Raw genomic sequence first — 18,647 nt, forward strand, 5'->3', positions numbered from 1 at the left:
ATGGTTCATGCGTCCGGAAATAACTCTTTCTTTTAGAGGCTAATGATAAGCACTAAACAGTACATTGCACTAGATAGACGCAGCCCGAAGACCCAAGCTCGAAAATAAATGAAACTACTCGTACAAACCGGCAGGTTTTCCTTCATCATCTTAAGTTGCTTTGGATGACTGAGACTTTTGTCTTGTACGCACAAATAAAACTGAGCTAAAGGACACATTGTATCGCACTGACGAGCCAATTTTTAACAAAAGCATAAATTCAGCAGTGGCAACTGCCTATATTGAATAAAATGAAAGCGCGTATAATAGACGGAATCGCCCGAATAACCAGTCGGTTGAAGCGTCTTAACGGATGCTTGCTGGCTTAGCGCTGGCAGTGCTTCATTTCTGCTCTGTTGACCAATTTTGAAAATATTTTGAGAACTTCGCGAACACTGGAACGATGAGAGGTGAGAACTGTTGCATCAGCAGTGGTCGACTGTCGTTTGAAGCCCTCTTCTGCGCCATCTTCCTCAAATGTTCAAATGTTGTGAATCCCCTTTGTTTGCCTGACGCTTCTGATCACTCGATGCGGCTTTATTAAATCCATATGTCTACAGCTATATCTATTTCGATTGATTTAAACTATTTTTGAACAGAGCGGTTTTTTTGCTTTCTTCGGATTCTCCTCACACGTGCGGCCCCATAAGCACAAAAGAAAGTTGAAATTTCTCGCAGCAATATCACGCGGCAATATCAGTATTTAAAACTGTTACTGTACCTGACATTGAATCAATAATGCTGCAGCATTTACATCGCTTTCTTAGCCGGTTCTATGAATGATTTAGAAGTACAGGAAGGGCAGTTCATTGATATATATTTCGCAGTGCCTCCTGTACGCGGTAGTAAATGAGAGCTGACGAGAACTTCCGAATGATGCTCGTACCTTTAAGCTGCAGATGCTCTGAAAACTATTCTGTTGCATACGCCACACATTTACGGCAGCATCTACGTAATTCATTCTGCGTAATAGCTGGCTTCAAAGGGATGCTGCAAGGACTGACAAGACGAGTCTCGCCGCGCTCGTTGTCTCCAATAACGGAGAGTTGTGCGCACGCCGAAAGCGCGAAAAAATCCTGCCACAAGGGCAGAGAGGCGCATGCAAAAATAATAAGCTACCAGCACATTGCAAGGACCAAAGGTTGTCGCCCCGCACACGGGCGGCTTGACCTTGGGACACTACTGGGAATGCAGACGTTCTTTCAGTCAGCGGAGAAAAGGAAAAGAGGGGAAGCGCGGGGTCCGGCGGAACGAAAGAAAGGCACGAAGCATGGAGGAAGGAAAACCTCCTCTGTAATTCCTCTATGGCGCGAAGCAAGCTTTGGAAGCGATGGCTGGCGATGGGTTGTAGCATGGAGGAAGGAAAACTAAGGAGAGGCCCTTCGTATTCCCAATGCATTGGTGAGAATGTGGCGGAAGTGACGTCAAAATTTAGGCTTAAAAAGTCGGGCCACTAAAGAAAACTCGGGCCACTAGCAACGGCATACAGCGTCGTTAGCGTCGTTGTTGCTAGGGGCCCGAGTGTTTCTCGGTGGTGGTGGACGGGCTTTCGGCACGGTGTGTTCGGCCTTGCGTGTTAAAGTCTACATGCCTGGCGTCGTGACGTTACGCACGCATCTAAGATTGCTTTTAAATGCAGCAAATAACCGCTCATTTGATATCTTGTTCGTCAAACTTGGTGTCGTTACGCGGAGCGATCGATGCATTGAAATGAATCTCGCGAAAAGGTGGCACTCCGGAACCGCACTTCGACACGCGAAGAAGCGTTGATTGTATTGATCAGCGAACTTTCGCACCTCACCAAACAGCAGAGAAACATGAAGCCGCTCTCGGCGATGCTGAGCTGCTCTTCGAAGGGCACACGCGTAGCCCGAGGAGGATGGTGAGCTGAGCAATGTCGTCTTTCTTCACCTGGCGTCGGAAAAGGTTCACCGCGCCTGAGCGCCGGTCTGTGTCTAGGTGCGTGTTTGCGGGGAGGGAGGTGTAGGAGTGTAGCGGCGAGCGGCGTGGTTTTTTTGATAGCTTTCTTTTACGAAGCGCTTGCGAGCCGCGCGCGATCCCCGCCCCGTAGCACGGTGGAGAAAGAAGATAGTGAGGAGAGCCGAGCCAACTTCCGGTTGCGGTGCGGCTTCACAAAAAGTGACGTCAGGGCCTCTCCTTAGTTCTTTCCTTCCTCCATGGGTTGTAGTTTCTCCTGGTTTCTCCCTCCTCTCTCTTCAGGTCACGTGCCTGTCTATTTGGATTGGCCGCTCGCCTAGAGTCGAAGACGAAGCCGCTGTTTACCGCGCCTGGGTGCCGTGCGTGCAAGTCGCGACGCGTATTCCTCTTTTTATCTTGTAGTACGGGCCTGTGTGCGTTTAGGTTCTGTTCAGCGATTACTTCATCGTGCAAGCTTCATCGATGTGTGACGCTGCAGTGGGCGACATCTTCGCGAAAGAGTCAACGTCTGAAAGAAACAGCGCACGCCAGATCGTCACGGCGCCGTCATCGTACGGATTCTTTGCGCCCAATTTCAACCGTACAAGTAAGTGACATTTTCGTTTGGTCATACGGGTTGTTTCCTGCCATCAAGTTATGGTGTGTTCAGTACAGATTTTTTATCATGGATTGTGTGCGCGAGCCGCTGCTTGTTGCTATTTCTTGTTTTGAGCCGGTCGCGTGCGGCCGGAGGGAGCCTATCGTGTACAACACACGATCGCTGCGGCGCAATCTGCAGGCGTCTTTCTCATGCTTTCTTTCGCTGCAGGCTCTGATCCTTCGTCTGCCGTGCGAAAGAACATTGCCGGTCGTCTCTTCAACGCCAAGTATTTGTCCCTGCTCACGACCATTCAGTAAGGTAAGTCCAAACTGCAGTCTCCGTTCAGAAAGGGGCGAGTAAATTAGTGTGCGCGCTTCTGTGGCACGTACTGCGCGGTGCTCACATCTACTGCAGCACTGTATGTGATTCTTATTAGACAATAATCCCTTTATAATTTTAGCGCTGCAAGGCAACTCCTTCTGCCAGGCCACTTTTTTTTGCGAATGGACGGCGTCAATTTTTTTTTCTTTATTACGGAGTAGCAAGCAAACGATAAAACAGTAAACGTGAAATTTATTTATTCATAGGCAAGAAATTAGCAGCTCATTTGTGCTCTGCGCTTCCTGGCATGCGGCCGTTTTCGCTTACACCTTGCAATATTTTTGCTAACCCAGAATGTGACTTATCATGCCGGCAGTTTTACTGCATTCGAATGGCAAAATGCGCTTGCTAAGGTGTTAAGTTGATATGTAACTGGCTCTTCACTCAGGCTGAGAACTAATAGAGAAAAGCGAACTTGTTTAGTTCTTTTTACTAGTGAAAAGGTCGGCGCTAGTTGGTGGCCAAACATTAGTTCACAAAAGCATTCAGTCTATGTCACCTCTTTTTGTGTTCTTGTATTCTCTTGTGAAAGAGTGAGACTTTAGGTTTGATGTCGCTCTAAGAGGTTGAATAGAAGAATACGCTAGTATCTAAGCTTTTCTGTTTAGAACAATAAGGCTTTTGGTTGCACTGCGATAATCTGTCAACGAAAAAAAAAATTCTGTAATGAATACTGTCAATCTCGTAAGCAGTAACAGTATAGTTCTTTCTTTTTTCTGCAGTGGCTGTTAGAAAATATGTTAGTTATGTTAGGCACTTAGTGACAATTCACTGGTAATAGGCCATTGTGCTGTAGAAGTTTGTCTAGGCTTATTGTGCCAGTGCACTGTGTCAATTATGCATGTTATAAATATGTGGCAAGTGCTGTAATGTATAAAATTCGGAATAAAAAGTTGTTTCTCGTTTTCAAACTATTCCTGTCGTTTTTTGAGCATGTGTGCTGCCATTACGTGGTTTAATGAACATATAAGTTATCACTAACCATTACACTAACGCTATAAATGACGCCTCTAGTGCAGTGCACCTGGGAGAAGGAGGGATGCAAAGGTGCACAACCATTGTCACTCCTAGCACCGAAGTTCAGCCTGGATTCTTCAAAACCGTACAAGTGGCCGGGACTAGATGTGTGTGGTATGTATTTTTTTATGTAATTGGGACATTGTTGCAAGTTCATCATCACTTGATGTCCATCCGTGCCATGTTGCGCAGCTGCAGCCATTCTATTACAGAGATTTTAGAGCTTTTCAATGTTTTCGAGGACTTAGTTCTGAAAGAATTTCTGAATAATGGTTTGAATAATTGTGACCACTTTTTATGGCTTGAAGTATAAATGCAGTTTTTTTTCTGCAAAAGTAGGCTGGACTTCAGCAAAGATTTCATATTGAATTAGTTTGAGAGGCGCTGCCTACAATTCATGTTGCTGGCGTCAGAAAAAAATGACACACAGTCATGGTAATCCTTGGCAGGGTGGCATGCTACCAAGATAATATGACTAGCACCGTTTATGCATGTGAAGCTTAATGTGATATGCAGCTATGTGAGGCTGTTAATCTTCTTTGCACTGTTCACACTTTATTTTTGAGTAGGAAGGTGCTGTTCACTGATGTGAAGAATTTCCAATAACTCACATGAATCCACATTAGTTTTATTTCACATCGGAGTGAACTTAAAATTTAATTAAGCTCCCGCGCCCTGCATGTGACAGCAGATATGGAAGGCAACTGTTTTAATATCCGTTCTTGCATGCTGTCAGTGAGTGTTTACAATTTCATTATGCTAAGCATCTGAAAAGATGTGTAAAGGTAACATTCTATTGTGCCAACAAAATGTAATTCATGAGAACTACTGCTGCTGCATATGCTGCAAGCATTGGATGAAGCAGCACTGTCTAAATAAAAAGACGAGATTTGTAATTTCCTCAAGCAAAAATAGTGCCTTAGAAGGAGACTGTTCTATGCTGCTTGTGTAGTTAATGTAGTCTGTCAATGAAGGCCAGTTCATAACCAAAGCTTTTTGCACAGGCATAATGTAGAGGTGTAGTATGAAACAGGCTATGAACGTGAATAAAAAGTATCTTTATTATAATGTGGTCCAAATAATTTTTTGGTATGACGTTACCTCATGCATGGAGAGAACTCTTTAGATGTGTAAGTTGCCCTTGCTATTATTTCACGTTTAGCCGAAAGTTTTTCCTTGTTTTCCAGGAGTGGTACACTAAGATTTATAGTGCATAGCCTTTGTGCATAGGCCTTTCACCAGGTATTTAAACTGTATCGAAAGGCTGTGACAATGGAATGCACCCAGAAATGCCATCACAGGCACAAGCTTCCTGCTGTTTGCTAATCGGAAATGAATTCACAGGTAATATACGCAGGGAAAATTACAGTTGGAAGTATCACTCATTGATGCTCAGATAATCACCTACACTTCTCTTTTAGGAAGAAATTTCACTGTATGGGCAACAAAACATATAATGGCATCAGAGACCAGAGACATGTTTTAGCAAGGGCTGCATGAAACCTTAACCTCTCTAGATACGGAGAAATAAAAACACGAGAATGGAGGGAAGGGTTTGTTAAACGGCATTTCATTTTATCACCTTTTAGTAGCTTCCATTTCATGCACATGTTTTTCTCTTTCTTGATATGACGCTCTTAGTCTGGCATCCGGGATGCCTACAGCCTGACCGTGCAGCTGGGCACAATATTCTGGATTTTTCCTGAGAAGCCAGTGTGCTTGTGATAATGTCAGCATATGTGAGGGATTAAGTAGCTGCCATTTAGGACATGTTTTGTTTTTCCTGCATATCTTTTCTGATTTTGGTTCTCATTAATAAACAGAAGCCTGCACTTGTGGCATTGTTTTCATGCATCTCCCTTTATCCTTGCCTTTTGTGTGGTTTACACTTTTAGACGTGAATTAACTAAGCCCATGGTCACATCGTCTGACCTTTGTGGTTGCAAAATTCATTATGTTTTCTTCTCTGTGCAGGTGAAATACATGGTACATACTGCCTCCACCTGTATGAAGAAGACTGCCAGGGTCATTGCTGTAATATGGGGTAGCATGTGACAAAATAAATATGACGGTATGTTTCTTCATCCGATTCGTTTGTGACATTTTTGTGTACATTCTGCAATAGTACCTGCACCTGAACACACAATGACACAGACCATCTCACCTGAAAGATTCGTCGCAACATTTTGACACTGCCTGCACTTCCAGAAAGACTCGGGCTTCTACCATATGGGTCAACTTTAATTCTGCATTCAGTGCGCAAGTTTACGCTACAGAAGGGTAATAATGCTCTCGTGTGGACAGTATAAATACACCACCGAGTAGTGCATAGATACCCTTTGCAGTAGGGCATTACTTTGTACAACTAGAAGGGTAACTTTATCCATCATGTAAGGGTATAAGCTTGCACCACAGGGGTGAAAACTTTGCTCTGTTTATGACGGTATAAGTTCAGTCTTTGATAAAGTAACTTTGCGCTTCTATACATAGCATAAATTTACCTGCTAAAGGTGCAAACTTGCACCTTGCATGCTAGGATATGTTTATACTTTCCTCAGGCTAACATTTACCCCTTTTAGAAAGGCGTAATGTTATACCTAACTGGTTTAAAGTTACTCTTCTTATGTCAGTGCAAGTTTAGGCTATTAGGGCGTAACATTACTCTATGTGCGACAGCATAAATACTTAGTCTCCAAGAAACAGCGTAACCTTACCCCCAAAAAGGTGTCAGCTCAGCGACAAGTGTTTTACCCCCAAAAAGACTAAGATCACACCTTTTTTTCTTAGAGTGTGGGTTAGTGTGGCGTTATCGATCCTCGCGTGATAGTATCTATCGTAGCAAGTGCACGTGCACTCTTGTGATGCTCGGCGCAAGCGTGATGTACTCAGTGTCTGTGTATATACTTGTCAGGTTGCAATAAACGAGGCTTTTTCCTTTGGGCGTTGGCCTGGGGGCCACGCACTAGTCTTCATCGATGTGTCGTGCTGCGAAACACCACATGGTGTCAGAAGTGGTTGTCCAGGTTATACGGGACCCACGGCAGACGTAAGGTTACCGCCTGTGGCCGGCCGCCAGCAGCATCGTATGCGAGCCGGATAACAGCCCAGAAAATGCCGGAAGAAACGAAGGTTTCGTTTCAGCCTTTTTTGGTGCAGCCGCCAGCGAGCTTCAACTTCGACAAGACGACCGAGTGGCCGGGGTGGATACAAGATTTCGATGACTACCGATTCGCCTCAGGACTTAATGAGCGAACTCAAGAGGCTCAGGTGCGTACGCTGCTGTACACGATGGGACGACAGGCACGCAACATTTTTAAGACTTTCAACTTGTCTGAGGAAGACTCGAAGAAATACGGCGTGGTGAAGACACAGTTCGACACTCATTTTGTCGCTACAAGGAACTTAGTCTACGATAGCCCGTGCTTCCATCGCCGCCACCAAGAACCAGGCGAGTCTGTAGATCAGTATGTTACAGAGTTATATACGCTGGCCGATAGATGCGACTACGGGGACATGAAAGAGCGGATGATTCTCGACCGGTTTGTAGTTGGACTACGGGACGCAAAGTTGTCGGAAGCTCTTCAAATGGATGCGGCGTTGACTCTAAAACGTGCTCTCACCAACTCACGCCTGAAAGAAGCTGTGCAGCGACAGCAGCAGGATCTTCGGAGCGTTGTGGACCGCGAAGAGCATGAATATCTGAGGAGAGCTGAAGTCGACACTGTTCATAGGCGGACATCGAATCAGGGAGGTCCGGATCACCAGACGTGTGCCGCTTGCGGTAGGGGCCCTCATTCAAGGTCTCGTGCTCTGGCAGAGGAGCACTGTGCTACCTGTGCCAGCGCCGGGGAGATTTCGCAGCTGTCTGCTCACGGACACACAGGACCACGGAGCCCGAAGCTTGGCCTTCAGAGGTAGGCATCCGCAGTGGTCGGGGTGAGCAACCGAACATGAACTGTGTGACATTTTCCGTGGGAGATTTGGCTGTGTCATCTGGAAAGGCTCGCTTTGTTCAGGTTGCTATTGATGGTGCAGTTGTCTCGGCGAAAGTTGACACGGGCGCCGAGGTAAATGTTGTCCCAAGGTCGTTTCCAGCGCTGCCGAAGGCACTACAGCCTACTGATGTTATTCTGATGGGACCAGGCGGTGACAGGTTGAACTTGAAGGGAAAGTTTACTGCCGACATTCTGTGGAAGCGTGCTTCGGTTAGACAGGATGTGTTCGTTGTCGATTCGGTGAGCAAGGCGATTCTTGGCTTACCCGCAATAGAAGCCCTGGGAATAGTTAAATTTGTGGGCGAAGCATCAGTTCATCAGGTAGTGTAGACGCGATTTGGTTCCTTGTTCCGCGGTCTGGGGACCATGAAAGGCGAATGCTGTATTCGTCTTAAACAAGATGCCATGCCCTATGCCATTCACACTGCTCGTCGCATACCCATCCCGTTGCGAGACGGCGTAAAACAATAGCTGGAAGAGATGGAAAAGAATGGGGTCATTGGCAAAATTCAAGGGCCTCCGGAGTGGTGTGCTGGCATAGTGCCCGTCTTGAAGCCGTCAGGACAAGTGCGAATATGCGTTGACCTTACTCAACTGAAAAAATCGGTGCAACGCGAACGGTTTGTGCTTCCCACTGTTGATGAGAGTGCCGCCGCAGTGGCTCAGCGGTTATGGTGCTCGGCTGCTGACCCAAAAGACGCGGGTTCGATCCCGGCCGCGGCGGCAAGAATTTGTTTGGAGGAGAAATTCTAGAGGCCCGTGTACTGTGCGATGTCAGTGCACGTTAAAGAACCCCAGGTGGTCGAAATTTCCGGAGCCCTCCACTACGGCGTCTCTCATAGCCTTAGTCGCTTTGGGACGTTAAACCCCATAATCAAACCAAACTGTTGATGAGACACTCGGGTTGCTCAGCGGTGCCGTCAAGTTTTCCAAACTCGACGCAATCTCGTGTTTCCATCAAGTGAGGTTAGCAAAGGAATGTCAGCCGCTCACAACCTTCATTACTCCGTTTGGCCGTTATTGCTTTGAGCGGCTACCCTTTGGCATAACTTCGGCTCCGGAGTATGTCCAAAACCAAATGTGCAAGATTCTTGAGGGAATTCCGGGCGTCGTGAACTTAATGGACGATGTCCTTGTCTTTGGCTCTACTCAGAAGGAACACGACGAACGGTTGTTTCGCACCTTGGAACGCTTGGCCGAAAACGGTGTTACCCTAAACAAAGAAAAGTGCCAGTTCAGTGTAAAAGAGCTTTGTTTTCTTAGGTGCCGCGTGAGCCAAGATGGCATACGTCCGGATCCAGCGAAGGTTTGCGCAATTGCAGATCTAAAGCCGCCATCGAACGTTCCAGAAATGCGCAGATTTTTAGGTCTTGCTAATCATTGTTCACGATTCATTCCAGACTTGGATGAGCAAACGACGCCTTTGCGTCAACTGCTGGAAAAGAACACTGAGTGGGTCTGATCAGCGCCTCAGCAGCGCCTCAGCTGCAACTTTTGATAGCGTGAAGAGTGCTATCTGCTCAGATAGGTGTATGGCTAAGTTTGATGCACAACGTCCAACGATTATTTCTGCAGATGCTTCGTCCTACGGCCTAGGAGCAGTTTTACTGCAAGTACAACCGAACAAAGAAAAGCGGCCAGTTGTTTCCGTCTCAAGGTCATTGACACCAACTGAGATGCGCTATGAGCAAATTGAAAAGGAGACTTTAGCTATAACATGGGCCGCGGAACGTCTCGAAAGCTATGTGCGTGGACTGCACATTACTGTAGAAACAGACCACAAACCGTTGGTTCTTTGCTGGGAAAGACTCCACTTGATCTGGTTCCGCCTCGAATTCAAAGGTTCAGAATGCGGCTAATGGGGTTCAGCTTTGAGGTGCAGTATGTCCCGGGCAAAAATCTCGAAATAGCTGATGCACTCTCCAGAGCACCAGCGGTCGGCCAAAAGACGAAGAACTTTCTTTCGGTCCATAAAGTCAATTGTTACGTTGCCGGCGTGTTATCTGAGTCGAGCGAGTCGCAGCACTTCGGGCTAGTAGCCGAAGAACAGGCGAAGGACGAGACTTGTCGTACGTTGTGTCGCTACGTCCGTGAGGGGTGGCCTAGTCTACCTTTGTTATCGGCCGTTTTGAGGCCCTATTTACAGGATCGCGCCGTTTTGACCGTATGTAAAGGTGTCCTCATGCACGGCACTCCCATTGTGCCACACTGCCTTAGATGCAGAATGTTAAAACTGCTTCATGAGGGCCACCAGGGTGTTGTAAGGTGAGAGCAAGGGCAAGGGAGTCCGTGTGGTGGCCAGGTTTAAGCGCTCAGCTTGCGGTATTCATTGCCTACTGCCGCACGTGTTCCCAATTTCACTTCCAGACGTGCGAGCTAATGATCCCGACCGAGACACCTCTTCGGCCATGGCAAAGGGTTGCCGCGGATATCTGCCATGTGAGAGGCTGTAACTACTTGGTCATAGTTGATTACTTTTCTCGATTTCCAGAATTGCGTCCGCTGACCTCTCTTAACAGCGCAGAAGTCATTTATCATCTCAAGAAGGTGTTTTCTACCCACGGTATACCGGGAGCGCTGGTAACCGATAACGGTGCTCAATTTTTCAGCCAGCAGTTCAGCCAGTTCGCGAACTGTTATGGATTCAAACGTGCGACGCGTAGCTCTAGGTACCCGCAGGCAACTGGGGAGGTAGAAAGAATGGTAAAAACTGTGGAAGAGCTGTTGCTAAAATTTGGTGACCTACATTCGGCTTTGTTAGCATACAGGGACACGCCGGGACCCCTAGAAACAACGCCAGCAGAGCTACTCATGGGTCGGCGCCTTCGCACTACCTTGCCTCCCCACCTAAAGAAGCTGGCACCCAGGACCCCCCATCTCAAAGAAGCACGGGAAAAAGACGCAGCTTTCAGGGAGACTCAGCGGCAAAATTATGATCGCCGGCATGCTGCCCGACATATGTTCCCGTTGGTGCCAGGTGATTCTGTTCGGGTCAAGGACTACAGGCGGGAAGGTGTGGTGCATCAGCGCGCAAAGCGGCCACGCTCGTATATAGTGATTTTGGAATGCGGGGGCCAGATTGAACGAAACCGGCGAGCGCTAATCAAGCAGGCGCCAAACAGAGGCTCAGATTCAGAGGACGGGGAGTATGAATTTCTGTCTAGCCTAGATGGTACACAGGAGAACGGAAACTCTGTTTCTATTGCACTAACTGTCCCAGACGGTCCCAAGGAGAACGGAACGGAAGCTCTCCGAAGTGATCCGTTGCAGCCGCCGCCGGAAACCTCTTCGCCTACGGTACAGGGTGAACATGTCACACGCTTTGGTCGACAAGTAAGAAAGCCGGAGCGGTACGGTATTTGTGGATGCCACTCATGGAACCATTGAATCGTTGTTGTATTTTGTTTCGCAAGTTGCTGCTTTAGTTTTCTCAAAGGGAAAAGGAAGTTGTGGCGTTATCGATCCTCGTGTGATAGTACCTATCGTAGCTAGCGCATGTGTACTCTTGTGATGCTCGGAGCATGCGTGACCTACTCAGTGTCTGTATATATACTTGTCAGGTTGCAATAAACGAGGCTTTTTCCTTTGGGCGTGGGCCTGGGGGCCACGCACTAGTCTTCATCGATGTGTCGTCCTGCGAAACACCGCAGTTAGAGCCTATTGGATGAGGCGGCGGTTCGTTGCTGTGGACTTGGCTTACAAAGTGTGCTCCACTTTCTACGTAAGCTCCGAAGGAGAGGCATCCAAACCATCGGACCGTACATGAAACAATGAGCAGCGCGCACGTTCATTCGTGACATAGAACACGTTAAAAAAGGAGCACACACTATGTGCTGGCTACGTCTTCCTTTCCCATGTAGCCACAGCGCCCTTTCGCGATAGTGCTGTCAAAAGAGAAACTAAGTTAATGCTGAATAGAAGGCGGGCGCTTGTTACAAAGCGTTGGCTATACGTATTGGTTTCTACAGCCTTTACAGGTTTTTATTTTAAATGCTGCGAGAGATATGTCGATGAGGTCTGCTCAGCGGGATTGTATAGCAAGGCGGCGATTATGCACGTTGTGGGTTTCTGAGTGGACACAGGCCACCAACCACCGCGGGTTCGGGCTTCGCGCGAGCCAAGGACCCCGATCAGCCGTCACCACACACACCCTGGGACACCACTGTGGCGCACTCAACCTCCGCTGGGAGGAGAGCGATTCGCCGTAAAGAAATAGGCCTCCAAGTTCACCAAGGAGACGTTTATTCACGACGTCCTCCAGCTGATACTCACACACTCATTAGTCACCCCGTCCCGGGGGCGCGCGAGGAGCAAGGCTCCGCTGCGCGCACGAAGCGACTCGAGTAATGCTCGCCGCTAGCACGCCGCTGCAGGAGAAAGAATGTCCCCGCGGCAGTGCTCTGATCTCTCTCTCGTATCGACCGTTGGGCCGGTTGCAAGAAAGAGTGGGCAATCAACGCAAGGTACGCCTGTCGGAGGTCGCTGGACCCCGCTGGACAGGCTCGAGCCGCTGCAGGTCAGAGGACAGGTGCGGGGCGAGCTCGAGTAAGCACTGGTCCGAACGGCAAAGGCCGGCACGGACAAACAGTAGCGTACGCACCTGACGCTGTCTCGGAGGGATCTCTCTCTGGGCCCCGCTCGGACGGTCGCGCGGTGCGCGGCCGCCCAGCGGGTCCCGAAATCCCGCCAAAAGGCACAAGTGGCAAAGGCCGTTGGGGAGCCGGGGCGGAGCTGTGGCCAAATGACATTGATTAGTCACCTAGCCGCCTCTCCACCGCCTGAGGCGGGAGCAAGGGAAATAGGCGAAACAACGCAGGAAGCCGGCAAAACCGCGCAAAGGCAACGGCGGAAAGCCAGGATTCCCGCATCCCCCTCTCCTTAAACGCCCTCCTACCCCTCGGCAAAGCATGCGCTCAAAATAAAGAAATCAATACACAAAAAATTAGCTACACTTCAGTTCCAAAATAAAGAAATGAACACACAAAAAAAAACTAGCTACACTTCAGTTCCAGCCATAAAAACTAAACACACAAACAAAGGAAAACAAGGCAAACAAAACTTGCGTACGATTCAAGAACACTAAACAGCATGCCTTTTATACACACGGTACACAACGAGATGTGAATACAACTGTACAGCTATGTGACAGGTGGATGCCAGCCTCAAAGTTCGATGGCGCGGCCCAATGGGCCTGTCGGCGACTCACCGCTCGCAGACTTCAAGTTGAACGGGTTGAGAGGGCCGACGACTGATGGTGGTCTTCTTTCCGTTGGTGACGACGGGGCCGCGGCAGAGCACTAACCTCGCGCTCTCGGGCACGACGTCCCGTTCGGGCACAAAACAGTTACTGCACCCCCTTCACGCCGGCTGAAACGGGCGCGGACGTTCGGCAGCGTCCTGAGGTGTAAACTTGGCAAAAGCGGGTCCTTCTCATCCCCGCGCTCCCGCATAAGCACAACGGCACAACTCACAGGCGTCGCCTCGGCTCATGGTTACGCGCGCACACAGCTACAAACACAAACACACCGGCACGGGCGCAGACGTCGGTCGGCGACAATGATCCGCTCATCAGAACCGTCCAGAGGCGCCGCGGCGAGGGTCAAAGGGTGCACTTTCCTTCACCCCCATCGCCCCAAACATCCCCTCCACACCGGCCGCACAAAACACGCGCCGCGAGACACGACTCCTTAACGAGCCAACCACCCACAGTCGGGCCGGAAATGAGAAAAGGCGCGCCGTACAAATGACACCCATCTTTTGCCTCTAGAAGATAAGAGCAAGCACGAGCGGGCTGTAGTTTGCCTATGTACAAGTCTGGTAAAAAAAAAAAAAACTGAACGCCAACACAAACGCATGTTACTTATGTACATCTCGGTACGTTAGAACGAAAACAGACCAACAAGCGGGAAACGAAAGTGGCTAGAAACTGACTCAAGCAAACAAATAAATAAACTGATAAACACACAAGGTTGCAACTGAGCATGCTGCAAAAACAAAAAAAAATAACACACTGTGCTTCACCTGGGTAGGGCCTTACGAGAAAGCTCGCCAGCTAGATGAGGCTGCGTGCATTCGGTTGCGGAAAAGTCCGCCGTCCGGCATCAATCACACCGGTGACCGTCGCCTCAGATTGTACCGGTGCTCCGTACGCTTGCGTTCCGCAGCACCAGTTGTGCCTTTGCGCTTGCCTTTGATACCAATGGGTACCGGCGCGAGCTCGTCAGACCGTGACGCGTAGGCCTTCAGGTCTGCGATGTGGGCACGGCTGGTTTTCCTCGTAAGGGGATCCTACAGCAGGTACGCGAGTGGCGACCAGACTCTGACCACTCGGTACGGACCAAGCCACTTAGGAGCGAGCGAGGCTGAGAACCCCTTGCTCGCATCGCTAAGGACGTGGTTGCGCTTCAGGACAACATCACCCACCTGAAAAGTCAGGCGGCGGTGCTTGCGGTCATATTGAGCCTTCTGTTGGGCTCTGGCTGCCGCCAAATTCTGCCTTGCTCTGTTGAGAGCCCGACCATGCCGGTCCCGAAGCGCCGACGCATAAGCTGAGCAGTCTGCCCGCGTCTGCTCATCCCCGAGCTGGCTCTGCATGACGTTTGACATCGGAGTCGCCAGCTCCCTCCCGAAATTGAGGAAGGCGGGAGAGAAACCAGATGAGCGATTCTCAGCTGTTCGAATGGCAAACGCGAACTCACACAAATGGTCTGCCCAATCCTTTTGACACTCGGTAATGGCCGCAAGCATTGGCTTGAGCGTTCGGTTGATTCGCTCGGTCAAATTGGACTGGGGGTGGTAGGGTGAAGTGGTGTAGTGCTCGATTTCGAGGGAACGGCACGTGTTACCGAACACCCGAGCGGTGAAATAGGACGCATTGTCCGTGATCAGTCTTTCCGGAAAGCCGAACCGACAGAACACTTCCTGCAGTTTATCCAGCACCGCTCGTGCTGACACTTTCCGAAGGGGGTACAACTCAACCCATTTGGAAAAGTGGTGAGCGACTACCATCAGGTAAATGAACCCCTGCTTGCTCCTGGGGAAAGGCCCCATCAAATCGCAGGTGGCCATCTGCCACGGACGCACACTGTCAATTGGTTTCATCATTCCAGGCGGCTTGCCGCCCCGTGACTTCACCGCTTGACAGACATGGCAGGAACGGCAATAGCGGAAAATGTCACGCTTCATGCCGGGCCACGTCACCGACTGACTCAGTTTTGCAAAAACTTTGGAGCCACTCAGATGACCGGCCAGTCTTTCGTCATGACAGAATCTCAACAGTGCGTATCTCAGGATTTTGGGGATAACCACCTTGAACGGGTCGATGGACTCGTCATCGGTGGCTATGTACTTCAGCAGGAGCCCGTCATTGTCCAGCAAATATGAATCCCCGGGGTTCGCCGCGACACACGCTGGCTTCTGGCCCCCTGCGCCCGCTACAATACCAGTAGCGTCACGGCGCTCCGTCTCCCTGAGACCGTCGCTCACCTTGCGACAAAAGGGGGCATTTTGCAGGGCTTTCAGTACCTCTTTACGGCTGAAAACGATTCCAGTCATCCCAGAGGGGAGCCTGGTCTCGTCCCCACTCAGGTTTGCAGCCGAAATTTCCGTTCGCGTCGGCACTTCCGAGGCGCTCACGAGGAGCTTTGCCTCTCGTCCGCTTTGCGAAGCGCTGCTTGCCTGGTTAGCGGAATGGGTTAACCCGTTTGCGGGCTCTCCCTCCTTGCCGCCCGGCGGCTCGTCCGCTGTTTCGCCGCCTCCGCTTACAGGCGTCAAGGCGCCGCTGGCGAGTGGGGCACGGGATAGCGCATCAGCTACCACGTTTGTGCTCCCCTTTCGATACTGCACCGAATCGTAATGCTGTATCAGGAGAGCCCAGCGCGCCAGCCGTCCCGCCGGCCCGCGGAACCGCATGAGCCAACTGAGCGCACTGTGGTCTGTCTACACCACGAATTGCGTTCCATCAAGGTAGACGTCGAATTTGCGCAGTGTAAACACGATGGCAAGGCACTCCTTCTCGGTCACGGAATAATTCCTCTCCGAGGGCAGCAAGAAGCGGCTGGCAAAGGCCAGCGGTTGCAGCACGCCATCGAATTCATGTAGGAGAACTGCTCCTAAACCCAGATCGCTCGCGTCAGTCTTGACTACGAACTGTCTGGTCAGGTCGGGTAGCCTGAGCTGCGCTGCCTCGGCAATGGCACTAGACAGGAGGCGAATGGATCGCTCTTGCTCGGGCCCCCATCGCCACGCTGCAGTCTTTCCCAAGAGCTAGTTCAAGGGTGCCTGCACGCGGGCACAGGACGGGATGAACGACCAAAAAATTGGCCATTCCCAGAAAACGGCGGAGGCCACGTACGTCCTTGGGCGCGGGAAATTCGAGTATTGCTCGAAGTTTCTCCGCATCAGGCTCAATGGAGCCCTCGCCCAGCGTGAACCCTAGTAACTGAACCCGGGTCCGCGCTATTTGGGCTTTCGCAGGATTCAAAGTCATCCCAGCAGCCCGTAACCTCTCGAGTACGTCGGCAATGAGGCCAAAGTGCTCATCGAAGGTTCGTGAATTTAATCACGATATCGTCCAGGTAGCACATGGCGTGGGACCATTTCGCTTCCCCCAGGACGCGGTCCATGAGCCTCTGAAAAGTCGCAGGACCATTGCAGAGACCAAAAGGCATACGAGTAAACTCGAAGAGCCCTCTGTGGCACGTGAACGCGGTCTTAGACCGGTCAGTGTCAGGCATCTGGACCTGTAGGTAACCTTTGGAGGCATCTAGCGTGTCAAAGTACCGCGCGCTGCCCAGGTTTCCTACGATTGAGCTGATCGTCGGGATCGGATAGGCATCCTTGCGAGTCAGCGCATTTAGACGGCGATAATCAACACACAAACGGTGGCTGCCATCTTTCTTAGGCACCAACACCACCGGAGACGCCCAGGCGCTGGACGAGCAGCGGATAATGTCCGCAGACAGCATCTCATCCAGCAACCCATCAATCACCTGCCTTTTCGCTAGGCTGACGGGTCTAGGGTTGCACTTCAAAGGAAGCGCGTCTCCAGTGTGGATCTTGTGGCTCACTAAAGTGGTACAGCCAGGTTGATCCGTGAAAAGCTCATCGGACTGACGCAATAGCTCTGTCAAATGAGCCTTCTGTGTGTCATCCAATGTTACCGCACAGGCGGCCAGCGGATGTGGTGCCTGGTCGTGCCGCGCCGCTCGGTTCCAAAGGGGAGGCTGAACGACGGAACGCTCGACACAAGGGCGTGGCCCTGTCCGCTGAGCGTGGCACTCTCCGAACGCCTTCACTGCGCAGGCAGATACTGACGCCGGTGGGCTAATGAACGGCTTAAGCTGGGAAAATGGTCCGTCGCGATAGCCGCCATTCGCAATGTCCACCACGATCCCGGTTTTCAGGAGAAAGTCCCTTCCGAGAATCATGGGCACACTGAGCCCTGGGAGGTGGATGAAACGCGTGCGTCTCGTCAGCTCTCCCCACCTGACAGTCAGCCTCGCGGCGCCAGCCGAATGGGCTACGCCTTTCGCAAGGTTGAATGCCGTACGGCAGTCCCGCAAGCGCACAGAGTGCTTTTGCAAGTGGGACAACACCTCTTCACCGAACAAGGAAGCGCTGGCTCCCGTATCCAGTAACGCCGAAAATTCGCGGCCAGAAATGGTGACCGGAAAAAACGGCGCGTGCGTATTAGCAAGGGAGCTGGCTCTGTGCGCAGAGGGAATTAGCAGAGATTGGGCCGGTGGTCCCTTTACGACCGACCCCCGCCGCCGTTTCCCTGCCTCGCAGGAGGCCTGGCTACGGTGCATTCTCTTGCTAAGTGGCCCCTCTCTTGGCAGCGGAAACAGCGCACACCGCCGCGAGCTTCGTCGAGGGACAATGGCGCCTCTCCCTGCCTGGGTCTGCCCGCTGCACGACAAAAGGGTCGGCCGAGTCGGGTTTCCCCCTCCGCTGTGCGTTGGAGCGCTTGGCGCCCCTCAGCGCCCCTCAGCACGCGCTTCAGAAAACGGTGCAGCGCAGGCTGCCCGTCTCCCGTACGAGTAGGGATCGAGAGCTCTGTCGCTCAACTCCCATGCCTCGTTCTGCCCTCTAACAGCTGCAAAGGCAGGTTGTGCGGGTGGTCGCCGGTTGGGTAAGGGCAAGGTCCCTCTCAATGCACAGCGTGGCTCAAGGGCCTCGCTTGCCAGCGGTGGCGGACGATAGGCGCGCGCGGCGAGAATGTAGCCTTGAATGCGCCTTGCCTCGGCGGCCAGCTCTTCCAAATCTCGGAATCGGCCGCCGCGCAGGTAGGCCGAAAAGGTCAGATGTGCCTGCCTGATCGTCCTTTCGACACGCTCCTCGTTCGAGGCTCTGGGCTCGGCGATTGAGAAAAGGTCTTCCATCGCACGAACATACTCTTGCAGCGACTCATCCGGAGCCTGAGTACGGAGCTCCAGCTCTCGCCGCATCCTACGCTCGTAGTCAGCGGGCAGGAATTCGCGCAGGAATGCTGCATGGAACTCCTCGAGAGCCGCTGCCCGGTGGCCGGAAAGCCGATGCCACCGAGCTGCCGTGTCAGTCAGCGCTGCGGGGATGATGTGTGCAAGCACCACCTGCTCAGTGAGACCCATAGTTCTCTGGTAATGAGTGAGGGACTCAAGGAAATCCCGGGCACTGAGTAGATCATCATACCCGCGGTATGTTGGCATGGGCAACTT

General features: G+C 51.1%; 1 long non-coding RNA gene across 2 annotated transcripts; it reads left to right on the forward strand.

Moving 5' to 3' along the window:
* The first annotated feature begins 2,307 nt into the window (after positions 1 to 2,307).
* Positions 2,308 to 6,039, forward strand: LOC149355345 (uncharacterized). Of its 2 annotated transcripts, none has more exons than XR_016289711.1 (4): positions 2,308 to 2,563; positions 2,786 to 2,875; positions 3,953 to 4,069; positions 5,930 to 6,039. It is a non-coding gene; the product is annotated as an uncharacterized LOC149355345 (long non-coding RNA). The 2 variants fall into 2 exon arrangements; XR_016289710.1 differs by having other exon boundaries at positions 3,958 to 4,069.
* The last annotated feature ends 12,608 nt before the right edge of the window (positions 6,040 to 18,647 follow it).

This window comes from Amblyomma mixtum, chromosome 3, assembly GCF_055824585.1.
Source record: "Amblyomma mixtum isolate Tamu chromosome 3, ASM5582458v1, whole genome shotgun sequence".
Lineage (NCBI taxonomy): Eukaryota > Metazoa > Arthropoda > Arachnida > Ixodida > Ixodidae > Amblyomma > Amblyomma mixtum.